This window comes from Oratosquilla oratoria, unplaced genomic scaffold (genome assembly GCF_046742065.1).
Source record: "Oratosquilla oratoria isolate Oo_2021 unplaced genomic scaffold, ASM4674206v1 SCAFFOLD45, whole genome shotgun sequence".
Taxonomy (NCBI): Eukaryota; Metazoa; Arthropoda; class Malacostraca; order Stomatopoda; family Squillidae; genus Oratosquilla; species Oratosquilla oratoria.
Window position 1 is genome coordinate 1,681,058 of NW_027467710.1, and position 16,176 is coordinate 1,697,233.

The following is a 16,176-nucleotide window of genomic DNA, read 5'->3' on the forward strand; positions in this document are numbered from 1 at the left end:
TAATGCAAAAGGTCTTTAAGAAATGATGATTGTTATCCCTGTCTCAATAACTGCTGTGGACACAATTCCTCGTTACTGAAAACCAAAAGTACATCTTCAATAATAACTTTGTTTGCATGTAAGTGAAGTTTGTTTAATTGACAGGTCCATGCACAAGAGGTGTATAAATGAACCTCTTTTATAGATACTGGATTAGCACATGCAGGTCAGTTAAGTTTTTTTGGTTAGATATGATGTTTTGAAAGAAATGTAATTATTTTGGACTTTGATAAATGATGAGTTAGATGACGAGACCTAAGACAGGCTTACCCGCATGTCGTTTGGTGTAATCAAGAAAAGACAGGAGAAGTGTGATGAAGGTGTTTTAGAAGTTTTAATTTTCCAGACAAGACTTGTGGTATTGAATTGTAAAGAAAGATGTTGGCCATTGTTTAAGAGTATATGTACATGATCAAGATTGAAAGCACATCAGGACTACGGTACATCACTATGGTAGGTTTACCTGCATGGTACTTGGAAATTGCATTTGCAATAATGATGAGAATGTATTTGCTACTCTTGACTGTTGTATGATGACTATAACCACCAAGATCTCTTAATATTTGACCTCTTAGGACTGTATAGCAAGAGATGGAGCAGAATACATTTATGGTTTCTTCCTCCAGGGGTCAACACATTCATCAGTAGCCTGGCCATACAAGATCTTTGCTAGGTCTAGGCAACCTTGGGTTTTACAAAGTTGCACCAGATTTAGATGACCCTGAGCTGGTAATGGTAAGATTGCATTGTCATTTGAATTTTTGAATATGATGGCCCATCATATAGGACACTGTAGGAATACCTGTTGGCAATGTTAACCACTTGGGTACAGTGACACTTACATAGGTGTCATGAGGCGTGGATGTGTTCGCAAGGATGCCGGTGTCAGTTTTGATTACGTATATCTTTGTAGTTGTACACGAGTTACCCCCGGATTCTATGAACTGGTTTGATCATGTTTTCAGTGTTTATTACTGAGTAAAAAAGAATGAGTAATGCAGTAGTGACTATTTTATAATGCAAATAGTGTGATGCATTGTTCCTATGATAGGCCATGCTGCGCGTGAGAGTTTGACTCGTACTGAAGTGGTTAATAATGTGATTGACCAGTTGGGTACTATATTGAGGTAGTTTGAGTAGGGATAGGTAGTTTTAAAATAATCATTAACAGCCAGGAAATCTTTGAACAGGGGAAGAGGGAAGGGGAACAAATGTATGGAACTTGAACTTTGAAAATGTGCTTGGTAAGGAGTTGAAATATGAAGTCTGTTATGGGGATGGAAAGAAAGCTGACAGATCTAGTTGCCCAAACTATGCCAGGTGGAAAGAATGACTTGGAAGCAAATACCAAAAATGAAGTAGATTAATGGGGTGAAGAGGTGAATTGAATGATAGAGGAATGTCTGTTAAGCAATGAAAAGTGTCCATGATGAATATAGAATAGTAATTGATGGATTAAGTAAATAATTGATCCCAGAGTCACTGATATTGAGTATGTGCTATGTTGGTGCTAAGGTGAATCAAAGATCAGTCTGCTCCCCTTATGCCCCAGTTGCAATGTTGCTTCAGGTTACCGGGCTGCAAACATTTATGAACGCATTTCTTGGTTTATGAGGAAGGTTAAACAAGACCAAGACAAGTTTGATGTGGAGCAGTGGCTCCCAACCATTTATGGCTTGAGGAGGCACCCTTGCCAAGCCTTTCAGAAGTCCCCGGCAGCACCCTTATTAGAAAATCTAAATTGTAGTTTGTCAGTATTTTGTTGATTCAACATCAGTGTAACAAAATTATGTCCCAGGATAATATGAAAATACTCATCTTTACACTGATGTTGCTTTAATGAACAAAAATGGATGAGGATACAAATATATAATTGACAGTAATTTTTGCCCTGAATTTTGGAGGCACCCTCAGTTGATCTTGCTTCACCCTTTGGTGTCATGGCATACCAGTTGGGAACCACGGATGTAAAGAGTGTTGTTGGTTTGTCAGTTGGTGTATGGCTTTGTTGCATTGTAATGTTTACATTTTCAGTTTCGAGTTTGTAGGATGACCTGTGGTGGTGGTGTGCTTTAGAGCCAGTAGTAAGTATCGAGTTATTGTATTGTGGTTGTACTTCAAATAATGATGACAAAAAATATCTCCAGAATTACTGTGTTGGCAAGCTCAACAGGGCTGACATTGCTTATAGTGTACACCTTGCATTGGATCAAGAGCCATTGTTTACAAGTGGTATTTTTTCAGGTAAAGGCCTGGAGCATTCCTCAGCTGCATTAAGGTTGGTACTTGTTTTGGACAGAAGATGGGACTGAATGGAGAATTGCTGTGTATGGATGCTGTGGCATGAGGGGGAGTGGATGGGGGGGGGTGAGGCAATGTGTGAAAAATGCAGCATAAAGGGATTTCTCCCCATCTGCATGAGGTGACTGAGAGGAGGGGGGTTGCCAGTTTATTTAAACTGCTTTACTGTGGATGTACTGTCTTAAACTGCTTCTGACCCAGGGCAGTGGGTGAGATGCAGGGATGACCCATCAGCCAGGAGCCAAGATGAGGGAAGGGAGTGGTTTTTTTTTTTTTTTTTTTTTTTTTTTTTTTTTTTTTTTCCCATTTCACTTCTGCTCACCTCTGCCCTCTTATGCTTTATTCTGCTTTTCTTTGTACATTCTTGTGATTCATCCTATTTTGTAATCAATCTTTGAATGCTTGCTTCTTTACAATCTTTGAATGCTTCATCCCACCACTCGCTACCCTTGTATATCCTCCTGTTGTCCTTGTTCCACAACTTGAACCATCCCCATTCCTCCTCTCCTAGTTATACTCTAACCTTCACTCCCTCCCACTCCCATTTCTTCTTGTACTCCTCTTTTTCTCTCATTTAAGCAGTTTACTTTAAGTACCTCCCTACCTTCTGCCCTTTACCTTTCTCCATCTATCCTTCACTGTCAACTTCCAAAAAATTGTCTTTTCCCCCACTCTCCCCGTAGAACATTTACATCCAAAAATCCTCCCATTATTCTCCTGGTTACCACTATGTAGTCCATTAGTGCCCTATCTACCACCCTTCCATCCACCACCCTCTCCCATGTACTTATGGTTGATTTTTCCGTTGACAGGTTTTCAAGTGGACAGTGTACCAGTTTGATCAAGTTTGGACATTAATGTCCATTCATCTGTTCAGTACAGGTATAGATACCTACAGGCTGCTAGCCAGAGTAGTACTATGATGAGAATCTTACTTTCAACATGAGTAACAAATGATATAGTATTTGTACCCTGATTGCCTAGGCGATGGGTGGTCATTTTCATTATATATTTAACTGATGAGGAATATTTTCAGGTGCTGTGAGTTTAAGCAAAGCGCATAAGGAAACAGGTGAGTGGAGTATGACTGAAGAAGCATGTTTTGACTTGGCTACCTCCCTTGTGAAGGGGAAGAAGCCTATGGTATGTAGATAGATATTGTTATGCATTAGGAATGTTTGCTAACACAATTGTTGTTGATTGCAGAATTTCAGTGTTTGCTATTTTCTGAAGTTGGTCCAAAGAAGTGAAATTTGTTGCAGCTGGTGACCAAATAAATGTGGTGGTAAAGGAGTTAACTTTTTCCATTTTTATCATATTTGCTAGTGTTTATCTCCATGATGGCCCATCACTTAGAACACCTTAGGATTGCCTGTTGGCAAAGTGCTAAAGAAATGTGATTCTGACCATTCTATTGATCATACTGTGAGGTTCATTTTGAGTTGGGATTAATGTTCAGTTGTTTGCAGGTGATGTCGGAGCGAGACTGAAGGACAAGATCGTGATCACTGGTAAGATGTTTTTATTTCTTCTCGTTAATACTGTATACATGATGGCCCATCACTTAGGACACTTTAGGATTGCCTGTTGGCAAAGTGCTAAAGAAATGTGATTTTGACCATTTTACTGATCATACTGTGAAGTTAATTTTGAATTGGGATTAATGTATAGTTTTTTGCAGGTGACATCAAAGCTAGACTGAATGGAGATCATGGACACTGGTAAGAATGTTTGTATGTCTTGTTAATACTGCATACATGATGGCCCATCACTTAGGACACCTTAGGATTGCCTGTTGGCAAAATGTTAAAAATTGTGATTCTGATCACTTTGTGAAATATACTAAACCTGTTTTATTGAATTATGATTAATTCCCTGGGACGGGGGAAAAGAATACTGCCATCAAGTAATTCCACTTGGATTGTAAGAGGTGAGAAGAAAGGGATGGGGATTGGGACTAAGCATCTTTCTCCTTGTAGCCCCACAGGGGACATTCCTAAAAGAAAAAGCAAAGGCATAAGAGGGTCTGGGAGTTTTCCAACCAGCACACTAAGGTTTGGGTCTTTTAATGTGCGTGGATGTGGTACAGATGAGAGTAAAAGGGAAGAGATAAGTAGTATGTTTGTGAGAAGAAAGATGGATGTGTTGGCTTTGAGTGAAACTAAGCTGAAAGGGAAGGGTGAATGTAAGTTTGGGAGTGTAAGTGGGAGGTTATCAGGAGTGAAGAGAGGGCGAGGGAGGGAAGGGGTGGCTATACTAGTAAGTGAAGAGATAGGTAAACGTGTAGTGGAGTGGAAGAAGGTTTCCTCAAGGATAATGTGGATGAAGGTGAAACTGGGAAAGGAGATGTGGGTTTTTGTAAGTGCATATGGACCTGGCAGTGAGAAGAGTGTAGAAGAAAGGGAGGCCTTTTGGATAGATTTAAATGAGTGCATAGACGATTTAGGGAGAAATACTAATGTAATAGTACTGGGAGACCTTAATGCTAGGGTAGGAAATGATCCAATTGATGGAGTGGTTGGGAAATGTGGAGTTCCAGGAAAGAATCGTAGTGGAGAGTTGATGGTGGAAATGTGTCTAGAAAGAGAGTTGATGATAGCAAATACAGTGTTTCGGAAGAAAGTCAAGCATAAGTACATATGGGAGAGGGTGGTGGAGGGAAGGGTGGTAGATAGAGCGTTAATGGACTATGTAGTGGTAAATAGGTTTATGATAGGAAGAGTTAAGGATGTACATGTGCTAAGGGGAGAGGGTGGAGAAATATCAGATCATTTTTTGGTGGAAGGTAAGTTGAGAGTGGGGGATAGATGGAGGAAGAGGAAAGGGACAAAAGGTAGGGAGGTACTTAGAGTACATACATACATATACCAAGGCTTTTTCCCCCTTTCAAGGGAGGTAGCCAAAAAGGGAAAGACATAAAAACACTCCCACCCATTTCATCCCTAAATACACTCCACACCCCTCCCATCCTCCCTCTCATCTGAGCACCTCCTGGATGACGGGTCATCCCTGCACCTTGCCCACCGCCCAGGGTCAGAAGCAGTGTCGCAAGACACAGCACATCCACAGCAAGGCCGCTTCATTTAATCGGCGACCCCCCCCTCTCCGTCCCCCCTTGCATATAAGGAGAGGACGGGGAGAAATCCCTTCGGGCTGCGTCAAAATTTACTCACACATACTACCCCACCCCCCACCCCCCTGCCCATTCCTCCTCATGCAATCACAACATCATCCATATACAACCATTCTCCACTCACCTCTGTCTTCCGTCCTCTCCCTTCCTTCCTCAACAGACATTCCCCTCTTCCCCAAAGCCCCCTTCACCCCATCCATCCACCTCATCCTAGGACGTCCCCTCATGTTCACTCCCTCCACATCTGCCTTCCATACCTCTTTTACTAGTCTTTCTTCACTCATTCTTTCCATGTGTCCAAACCATCCTAATATTCTTTCATCAACCCTATCTCCCAGCTCCTTTTTCACCCCTGTTCTCCTCCTCACCTCCTCATTTCTCACTCTATCTAGCCTAGTAACCCCCACCATACTTCTCAGACACCTCATCTGAAACACATTCAAACTCCTTCTCTCTTCTTCTCTTATGTTCCACGTTTCTGCCCCATACAGTGGTGTTGGCACAATCACTCCTTCATACAGTCTCCTCTTTGCATCCATTCCTAAATGTCTATTCCTCATTACACTCTTTAATCCACCAAGGCATTTACTCGCTTCTCTCAATCTACATTCTGCCTCCACCTTCACTCCACCTTTTCCTGCCACATTTGCACCCAAGTATCTAAAACTATCCACTTCCTCCAGTCGCTCTCCCTTAATGTTCACTTCCAGTCTACTGCCACTTTCACCCCTTGTACATCTCATCACCTTACTTTTACCCACATTTATCTTTAGCTTTCTTCTATCACATACTCTCCCAAACTCTGTCACCAGCTTCCTCAATCCCTCCTCCGACCCTGCCACAAGCGCAGTGTCGTCCGCAAACAACAGCTGGCTCACCTCCCACTTTTCTCCATTTTCTTTAACCATCTCCAATCCCTGACCCACTACCCTAGCATTCACCTCTCGCACCACCCCATCCATGTATAAGTTGAACAGCCAGGGCGACATAACGCATCCTTGACGAAGTCCCACCTTTACTTCAAACCACTCACTCTCTCCATTTCTAATCCTGACACAAGCTCTACTACTCTCATAAAAACACTTGACAGCTCCCAAAAGCTTTCCTCCTATCCCATAAATCTGCATAACCTCCCACAGTGCCTTTCTGTGAACTCTTTAAATGAAAATGAAAAGGAGAAGGAGTACAAGAAGAAGCTGAAGGAGGAGTGGGAGAGAGTGAAGGATAGAGTAGAGCTAGGTGTGGAGGAGGAATGGGGATGGTTCAAGGAGGGAGTCACAAAGTGTGCAAAGATGGTGTGTGGAACAAGAAGGACAGGAGGAAGTAAAATAAAGGGTAGTGAATGGTGCGATGAGGAAACAAAGAAGGTTGTAGAAAAGAAGAAGCGAGCTTTCACATATTGGTTACAAAATAGGATGAGGGAGTCATATGAGAGGTACAAAGAAAAGAAAAGAGAAGTAAAGCACAAGGTAAAGGAGGCAAAGAGGAGAGCAGATGTGAAATGGGGTAAGAGTATGACAGAAAATTTTGAAAGTAATAAAAAGATGTTTTGGAAATAAATTAAGCGAGGAAGAGGAGGTGAATCAAGTAGAGAAGAAAAGGTAAAAGGTGCAGATGGAGAGATGATAATGAAAGAGAAGGCAGTAAGGGGAAGATGGGCAGAATATTTTAGGGAGTTGCTAAATGTGAAGGAGGATAGGGAGGGAAAGATAGCTGCAGTGGAAAATGCTATGAAAATGAGAGTGATGAGTGAGAAAAATGGAGGAGAAATAAGGATAGAATGAAGTGAAGGCAGATGTTAAGATGATGAAAGCAGGTAAGGCACCTGGTGTGGATGGATGCCATGCACAATGTCTAAAAAAAGGAGGTACAGTGATGGTGGACTGGCTGGTGAAGTTATTTAATGCTTGCTGGAGGGAGGATAGAGTGCCGGAGGACTGGAGGAGTGCCTGTATAGTTCCTCTTTTCAAGGGAAAAGGGGACAAGTGTGAATGTAGTAGTTTCAGAGGGATTACCTTGTTAAGTGTAGTTGGGAAGGCTTATGGGAGGATCTTGATTGAGAGGATTAGGAGAGGAACAGAGGGAGTAATTGGTGAGGAACAGTGTGGATATAGGACAGGTAGAGGTTGTGTAGATCAGATTTTTGTGGTAAGACAGATATGTGAGAAAGCTATAGGAAAGGGGAAGGATATTTTTTGGGCCTTTATGGACCTGGAAAAGGCTTATGACAGGGTTGACAGAAAGGCACTGTGGGAGGTTTCGCGGATATACGGGATAGGAGGAAAGCCTCTGGGAGCTGTCAAGAGTTTTTATGAGAGTAGTAGAACTTGTGTCAGGATTAAAAATGGAGAGAGCGAGTGGTTCGAGGTAAAGGTGGGACTTCATCAAGGATGCGTTATGTCACCCTGGCTGTTCAACTTATACATGGATGGGGTGGTGCAAGAGGTAAATGCAAAGGTAGTGGGTCAGGGATTGGAGATAGTTAAAGAAAATGGAGAAAAGTGGGAGGTGAGCCAGTTGTTGTTTGCAGACGACACTGTAGCAGGATCGGAGGAGGGATTGGGGAAGTTGGTGACAGAGTTTGGGAGAGTGTGTGATATAAGAAAGCTGAAGATAAATGTGGGTAAAAGTAAGGTGATGAGATGTGCGAGGGGTGATAGTGGCAGTAGTCTGGAAGTGGGTCAGGGATTGGAGATAGTTAAAGAAAATGGAGAAAAGTGGGAGGTGAGCCAGTTGTTGTTTGCAGACGACACTGTGCTTGTGGCAAGATCGGAGGAGGGATTGAGGAAGTTGGTGACAGAGTTTGGGAGGGTGTGTGATATAAGAAAGCTAAAAATAATTGTGGGTTAAAGTAAGGTGATTAGATGTACAAGGGGTGAAAGTGGCAGTAGACTGGAAGTGAGCATTAAGGGAGAGCGACTGGAGGAAGTGGATAGTTTTAAATACTTGGGTGCAAATGTGGCAGGAAAAGGTGGAGTGAAGGTGGAGGTAGAATGGAGATTGAGAGAAGCGAGTAAATGCCTTGGTGGTTTAAAAAGTGTAATTAGGAATAGATATTTGGGAATGGATCCTAAGAAGAGACTTTATGAAGGAATGATTGTGCCAACAGCACTGTATGGGGGAGAAACATGGAACATAAGAGAAGAAGAGAGAAGGAGTTTGAATGTGTTTGAGATGAGGTGTCTGAGAAGTATGATGGAGGTTACTAGGCTAGATAGAGTGAGAAATGAGGAGGTGAGGAGGAGAACAGGGGTGGAAAGGGGATTGGGAGATTGGGTTGATCAAAGAGCATTAGGATTGTATGGACACATGGAAAGAATGAGTGAAGAAAGACTAGTAAAAGAGGTATGGAAGGCAGATGTGGAGGGAGTGAACATGAAGGGACGTCCTAGGGTGAGGTGTATGGATGGGGTGAAGGGGGCTTTGGGGAAGAGGGGAATGTCTGTTGAGGAAGGATGGGAGAGGACAGAAAACAGGGGTGAATGGAGAATGGTTGTATATGGATGATGTTGTGATGCATGAGCTGGAGTGGGTGGGGGGATGGGGGGTGAGGTAGTATGTGTGAGCAAATTTTGACGCAGCCCAAAGGTATTTCTCCCCGTCTTCTCTTTTATGCATGGGGGGACGGAGACGGAGGGGTCACCGATTTGATGAAGCGGCCTTGCTGTGGATGTGCTGTGTCTTGTGACACTGCTTCTGATCCAGGGCAGTGGACAAGGTGCAGGGATGACCCATCATCCAGGAGGTGCTAAGATGAGAGGGAGGGTGGAGGGGTGTGGAGTGTATTCAGGGATGGAATGGGTGGAAATGATTTTATGTCTTTTCCTTTTTGGCTACCTCCCTTGTGAGGGGGAAAAAGCCTTGGTATATGTATGTATGATTAATGTAGGTTCTTGTTTCCAGAATGGAAGACTGGCAAGCCTGTGAGCATTGTCGTACATAGAAATTTAAGAAACCTAGTTACTGAACATTTGGCAATGCTAATGTGTAATTACATAGGAGGAAGATGCATTTCATGATGATAACCATTTCTATCACATTCGCAGTTTCCACCGGAGGGTGATCCTATGAAGGTTAATGTGTTGTCTGATTGTTGGAATTGTCTTGTACTTGGTTGTTAAGTTTAAGTGGATATTATATCAGTTGCTTGTTTCAGGTCAGACTTGTTTCATCTGGACTGTTTTGCATTAACAAGGTTGTTCGTAGTACCCTTTTGCAGAGGGAATCCAGTGGGTTCAAGCAGAAGCTTTTTAGTAAGTATTCATAGCAACAGGTTGGTTAGCTATAATGCTGGTGAGAATTTTTATCTTTGTTTAATCCTGGGCCTACGAGAGTTTAGTAGTTAGCCAATCCTGGATTTTGTGATATGAAGTGGAGGGCTGTTAAGACACTGATGAAAAGTTATTGGGATGGTTTAGGTACATTGAAAGAACGAGTAGACCAAATTTTGTTCACAGGAGGGTCTATTGGAGATTGCTTCTGCGGGCCTTTGTCTTGTGTTATCATCCCCGTGGTAGTGCTTGTATGGTGTGAAGGAGGAAAGTGTAAGGGCTCTTGCATGGAGTTGCTAAATACATGACATTCTATGGGGAATGTTTGGTATGTTCAGATGTCATATTGGTGCAGGAAGTTAGTGTTAATTAAACATAGCTTTTAACTACAGATGTAGAACTTCTGGTGTCTGATCTTGTTACATACATACATATACCAAGGCTTTTTCCCCCTTACAAGGGAGGTAGCCAAAAAGGAAAAGGCATAAAATCATTTCCACCCATTCCATCCCTGAATACACTCCACACCCCTCCACCCTCCCTCTCATCTTAGCACCTCCTGGATGACGGGTCATCCCTCCACCTTGTCCACTGCCCTGGATCAGAAGCAGTGTCTCAAGACACAGCACATCCACAGCAAGGCCGCTTCATTAAATCAGCGATGCCCCCTTTCCGTCCCCCTATTGCATAAAAGGAGAAGATGGGGAGAAATCCCTTCGGGCTACGTCAAATTTTGCTCACACATACTACCTCACCCCCATGCAATCACATCATCCACATACAACCATTCTCCATTCACCCATTTTCTGTCCTCTCCCGTCCTTCCTCAACAGACAATCCCCTCTTCCCCAAAGCCCCCTTCACCCCATCCATCCACCTCATCCTAGGACGTCCCCTCATGTTCACTCCCTCCACATCTGCCTTCCATACCTCTTTTACTAGCCTTTCTTCACTCATTCTTTCCATGTGTCCATACCATCCTAATATTCTTTCATCAACCCTATCTCCCAGTTCCCTTTGCACCCCTGTTCTCCTTCTCACCTCCTCATTTCTCACTCTATCTAGCCTAGTAACCCCCATCATACTTCTCAGACACCTCATCTGAAACGCATTCAAACTCCTTCTCTCTTCCTCTCTTATGTTCCACGTTTCTGCCCCATACAGTGGTGTTGGCACAATCACTCCTTCATACATTCTCCTCTTAGCATCCATTCCCAAATGTCTATTCCTCATTACACTCTTTAATCCACCAAGGGATTTACTCGCTTCTCTCAATCTACATTCTACCTCCACCTTCACTCCACCTTTTCCTGCCACATTTGCACCCAAGTATCTAAAACTATCCACTTCCTCCAGTCGCTCTCCCTTAATACTCACTTCCAGTCTACTGCCACTTTCACCCCTTGTACATCTCATCACCTTACTTTTACCCACATTTATCTTTAGCTTTCTTCTATCACATACTCCCAAACTCTGTCACCAACTTCCTCAATCCCTCCTCCGATCCTGCCACAAGCACAGTGTCGTCTGCAAACAACAGCTGGCTCACCTCCCACTTTTCTCCATTTTCTTTAACCATCTCCAATCCCTGACCCACTACCCTTGCATGTACCTCTCGCTTCTTGTTGCAGAAGAATAAATCTGCCAGTTTTGTATTTTTCACCTCAAGGTTTAACATTTCTTTGCAGATGTTATGCATTAACAGCATGTGGATACTTCACATCATAATTTCAAAACTCCAACCAGAGTAAGAATTGGTGGATACGTACATAAGTAATGCTGTTCTTTAGTTGGTCAAAACCTTCCTAAATGGAACAAGTAACTACTGAAATATGCTCCTCCTGACCACCGTGGAGGAAAATAACTTCCATGGCAAACAAATTAGACAAGTCCATCAACAGCTATAGTACCATTGATCACTGACATAAGACAATATCCTGCATTCACACATGGACAGCAATGCAATAATGGGATTGTTGTGGAGAACTGGAGACTGCTACAGCAGTGTGGAGATTGAGACCAGTGGAAAGATGGTGAAAATGAGTTATACATGCATCATTCCTCTCCATTCACCCTTATCTTCTGTCCTCTCCTGCCCTTCCTCCACAGACATTCCTCTCTTTTGTAATGCCCCTTTCACCCCATCCATCCATCTCATCCTGGGACATCCCCTCATATTCACTCCTTCCACCTCTGCCTTCCACACTTCTTTTACTAATCTTTCTTCACTCATTCTTTCCATGTGTCCAAACCATCCTAATATCCTTTCATCAACCCTATCTCCCAATTTCCTTTCCACCCCTGTTCTCCTCCTCACCTCATTTCTCACTCTATCTAGCCTAGTAACCCCTATTATACTTCTCAGACACCTCATCTCAAACACATTCAAATTCCTTCTCTCTTCCTCTCTCATGTTCCATGTTTCTGCCCCATACAATGCTGTTGGCACAATCACTCCTTCATATAACCTCCACTTAGCATCCATTCCCAAATGTCTATTTCTCATTACACTTTTCAATCCACTCGCTTCTCTCAATCTACATTCTACCTCCGCCCACACTCCCTTTCCTGCCACATTCGCAGCCAAGTATCTAAAACTATCCACTTCCTCCAGTCTTTCACCCTTAATGCTCACCTCCAGCCTGCTGCCAATCTCTCCCCTTGTACATCTCATCATCTTACTTTTACCCACATTTATCTTCAGCTTCCTTCTTTGACACACCTTTTCAAACTCTGTCACTAACTTCCTCAATCCCTCCTCTGATCCTGCTACAAGCGCAGTGTTGTCCACAAACAACAACTGGCTCACCTCCCACTTTTCTCCATTTTCTTTAATCATCTCCAACCCCTGACCCACTACCCTTGCATTCACTTCTCGCACCACCCCATCCATGTAAAGATTGAACAGCCAGGTCGACATAACACATCACTGACGAAGTCCCACCTCAAACCATTCACTCTCTCCACTTCTAATCCTAACACAAGCTCTACTACTCTTGTAAAAACTCTTGACTGCTCTTAACAGCTTTCCTCCTATCCCATATATCTGCAGTACCTCCCACAGTGCCTTCCCGTCTACCATGTCATAAGCCTTTTCCAGATCCATAAAAGCCCAAAAAACATCCATACCTTTTCTTATAGCTTTCTCACATATCTGTCTTACCACAAAGATCTGATCTACACAACCCCTACCTGTCCTAAACCCACACTGTTCCTCACCAATTACTCCCTCTGTTCCTCTCTTAATCCTCTCAATCAAGACTCTCCCGTAAGCCTTCCCAACTACACTCAACAAGCTGATCCCTCTGAAACTACTACACTCACACTTGTCCCCCTTTCCCTTGTAAAGCAGAACTATACAGGCACTCCTCCAGTCCTCCGGCACTCTACCCTCTCTCAAACAAACATTAAACAACCTCACCAGCCAGTCCACCATCACTGTACCTTTTTTCTTCAGACATTGTGCATGGCATCCATCCAGACCAGGTGGCTTACCTGCTCTCATTATCTTAACAGCTGCTTTCACTTCATCCTTCCCTATTTCTCCTCCATTTTCCTCACTCATCACTCTCATTTTCTTAGCGCTTCCCACTGCAACTACCTTTACCTCCCTATCCTCTTTTACATTTAGCAACTCCCTGAAATACTCTCCCTGCCTTCCTCTCACTGCCTTTTCTTCCATTATCATCTCTCCATCTGCACCTTTTACCTTTTTTTCTCTACTTGATTCGCCTCCTTTATCTCTTTTAATTTCCTTCCAAAACATCTTTTTATTGCTTTCAAAATTTTCTGTCATACTCTTACACCATTTCACATCTGCTCTCCTCTTTGCTTCCTTTATCTTATGCTTAGCTTCCCTTTTCTTTACTTTGTACCTCTCATACAATTTCCTCGTCCTAATTTGCAGCCAATCTGTGAAAGCTCGCTTCTCTTCTACACATTTCTTTGCTTCATCATCCCACCACTCACTACCCTTCCTTCTTTTTCCTCCCGCCCTCCTTGTTCCACACACCATCTTTGCACACCTTATGACTCCCTCCTTGAACCATCTCCATTCCTCCTCCACTCCTAGTTCTACTCTATCCTTTACTTCCTCCCACTCCTCTTTCAGTTTCTTCTTAAACTCACTCTCCTTTTTTTCCTCATTTAAGCAGTTCACTCTAAGTACCTCCTTACCTTCTGCCCTTTTCCTCTTTCTCCACCTATTCTCCACTCTCGTTTTACCTTCCACCAAAAAATGATCTGATATTCCCCCACTCTCTCCCCTTAGAACATGTACATCCTTAACTCTTCCTACCATACTCCTGGTCACCACTATATAGTCCATTAACGCTCTATCTGCCACCCTTCCATCCACCACCCTCTACCATGTGTACTTATGCTTGACTTTCTTCTTAAATACTGTATTTGCTATCATCAACTCTCTTTCAAGACACATCTCCACCATCATTTCTCCACTATGATTTTTACCTGGAACTCCATACTTCCCAATCACTCCGTCCATTGGTTCATTTCCTACCCTAGCATTAAGGTCTCCCAATACAACTATTTTGACATTTCTCCCTAATCCCTCTATGCATTCATTTATATATACCCAAAAAGCCTCCTTTCTACACTCTTTTCACTACCAGGTCCATACACAATTACAAAAACCAACATCTCCCTTCCCAGCTTCACCTTCATCCGCATCAACCTTGATGAAACCTCCTCCCACTCCACTACCCGCTTACTTATCTCTTCACTTACTAGTATAGCCACCCCTTCTCTCTCTCGTCCTCTCTTCACTCATGAGTACCTCCCAGCTACACTCCCAAACTCACAGTTGCCCTTTCCTTTCATTTTAGTTTCACTCAAAGCCAGTACATCCATCTTTCTTCTCACAAACATACTGCCTATCTCTTCCCTTTTACTCTCATCTGCACCACATTTACACACATTGAAAGACCCAAACCTTAGGGTACTGGTTGGAAAACTCCCAGACCCTCTTATGCCTTTTCTTTTCTTTTTAGGAATGTCCCCTTTTGGGGCTACAGGTAGTAGGACTCATAATACCATCCCCGTCCTGTTTTTTGTCGCCTTCTACGACTCCAGTGGAAAGACTTGGTGGTAGCATTCTCTTCCCCTACCACAGGAACAGCGAAAACATTAAATGAATACTCAGAGAAATGGTACAGGACAGCAACAAGGGGTTGGGGGACGGCATAATGGAGGGATAGTCGTAGTATAAAGGTATCATCATTACTCTATGAACAGAGTTTTCCTCTATCACAGACAAAATGATGTGTGGCTCTGGTCCGTAGGGGCGCCCCATATAGACCCTAAAGTATCAACTGCATGCTACTTTGCCACATTAACATGCAGCCAATACCCCAAAGTAAATAGTGTATAAAATACACAAAATGGAGAAAGAAAAAGAAGAAAAACTGAACCAATAAAGAGAGGTTTGGACATGAGCAGAGTCGAGTCACCGCTGGGGCTGATACAAAAACAATCATGCATGATTGATACCCCGAAATCAACTCAAAGGTAGGACACCAATATTTTTTCAGGATATCCAAAAGAAAGAGGATTATTAGGTAGAGGTTTAGATGTGGAAAGAGAAACTAGGTATAAAAATGTACTAAGAAATTGGGATATTGCTGATTTGATGGAGGAATTAATACATTTGAAAGATGAATATAGGGCAATGTACAGAGAGATAAACCAACTATGAAGAGCTAATGACAAGATGAACAAAGAGCTTAATGATCTAAAAAACAAATTGAATATGGTCAGAAGTGATATTGAAAGAAGGAAAAATGAAGATAAAAGTAAAAATGAGGCATAAAAAAAGAAGTCAAAGAAAAAATACAAACAGTGACTGAGAAAGTAGGAGACACAATTAAGGAGACGGATCTCCTAGAAATAAAGAATCAATGGAAACTAGAACAAGAAGATCAGAAAATAACCTTTAAAGAAATAGTACAACAGCAGGTAGAGGAAAATGTTAAACAGTAATTAAAGTAATTAAAGAAAAGGAAATCTGGGTAAGAGACACAATGGATAAAAAAAAAGTGCATTGTATTGTATGGTATTAAAGAAAAACATAATGTACACAGATACCAAAGAGAAAAAGAAGAGAAGTAGCAAAAGCAATTCTGAAGGAGATACAAGAGGAGTGACAGGTAATGGATAAAGCGATAAAGTACATATATAGGGCAGTACTCTAGAAAAAAATAGTATAGACCACTAAAAAGCAATCTAGTTGTCTCAAATGAGAGCTGAAGAAGTACTATGAATTTTTTTTTACAAAAATGTGTGGATAAAAAGAAGAAAAGAGCGATGAGGAAAAAGAAAGAAAAGACACTTAGAAATGAAGCAAATAAAGAAAAAAATAAGGGCAGAATGGAGACTGAAAAGAATAAGTTTTTTTTTTTTAGAGTACTGGACCTG

General features: G+C 42.4%; 1 pseudogene; it reads left to right on the forward strand.

Annotated features, from left to right (window-relative positions):
* The first annotated feature begins 530 nt into the window (after positions 1–530).
* On the forward strand, positions 531–603 carry LOC143023329 (small nucleolar RNA SNORD24; annotated as a pseudogene).
* The last annotated feature ends 15,573 nt before the right edge of the window (positions 604–16,176 follow it).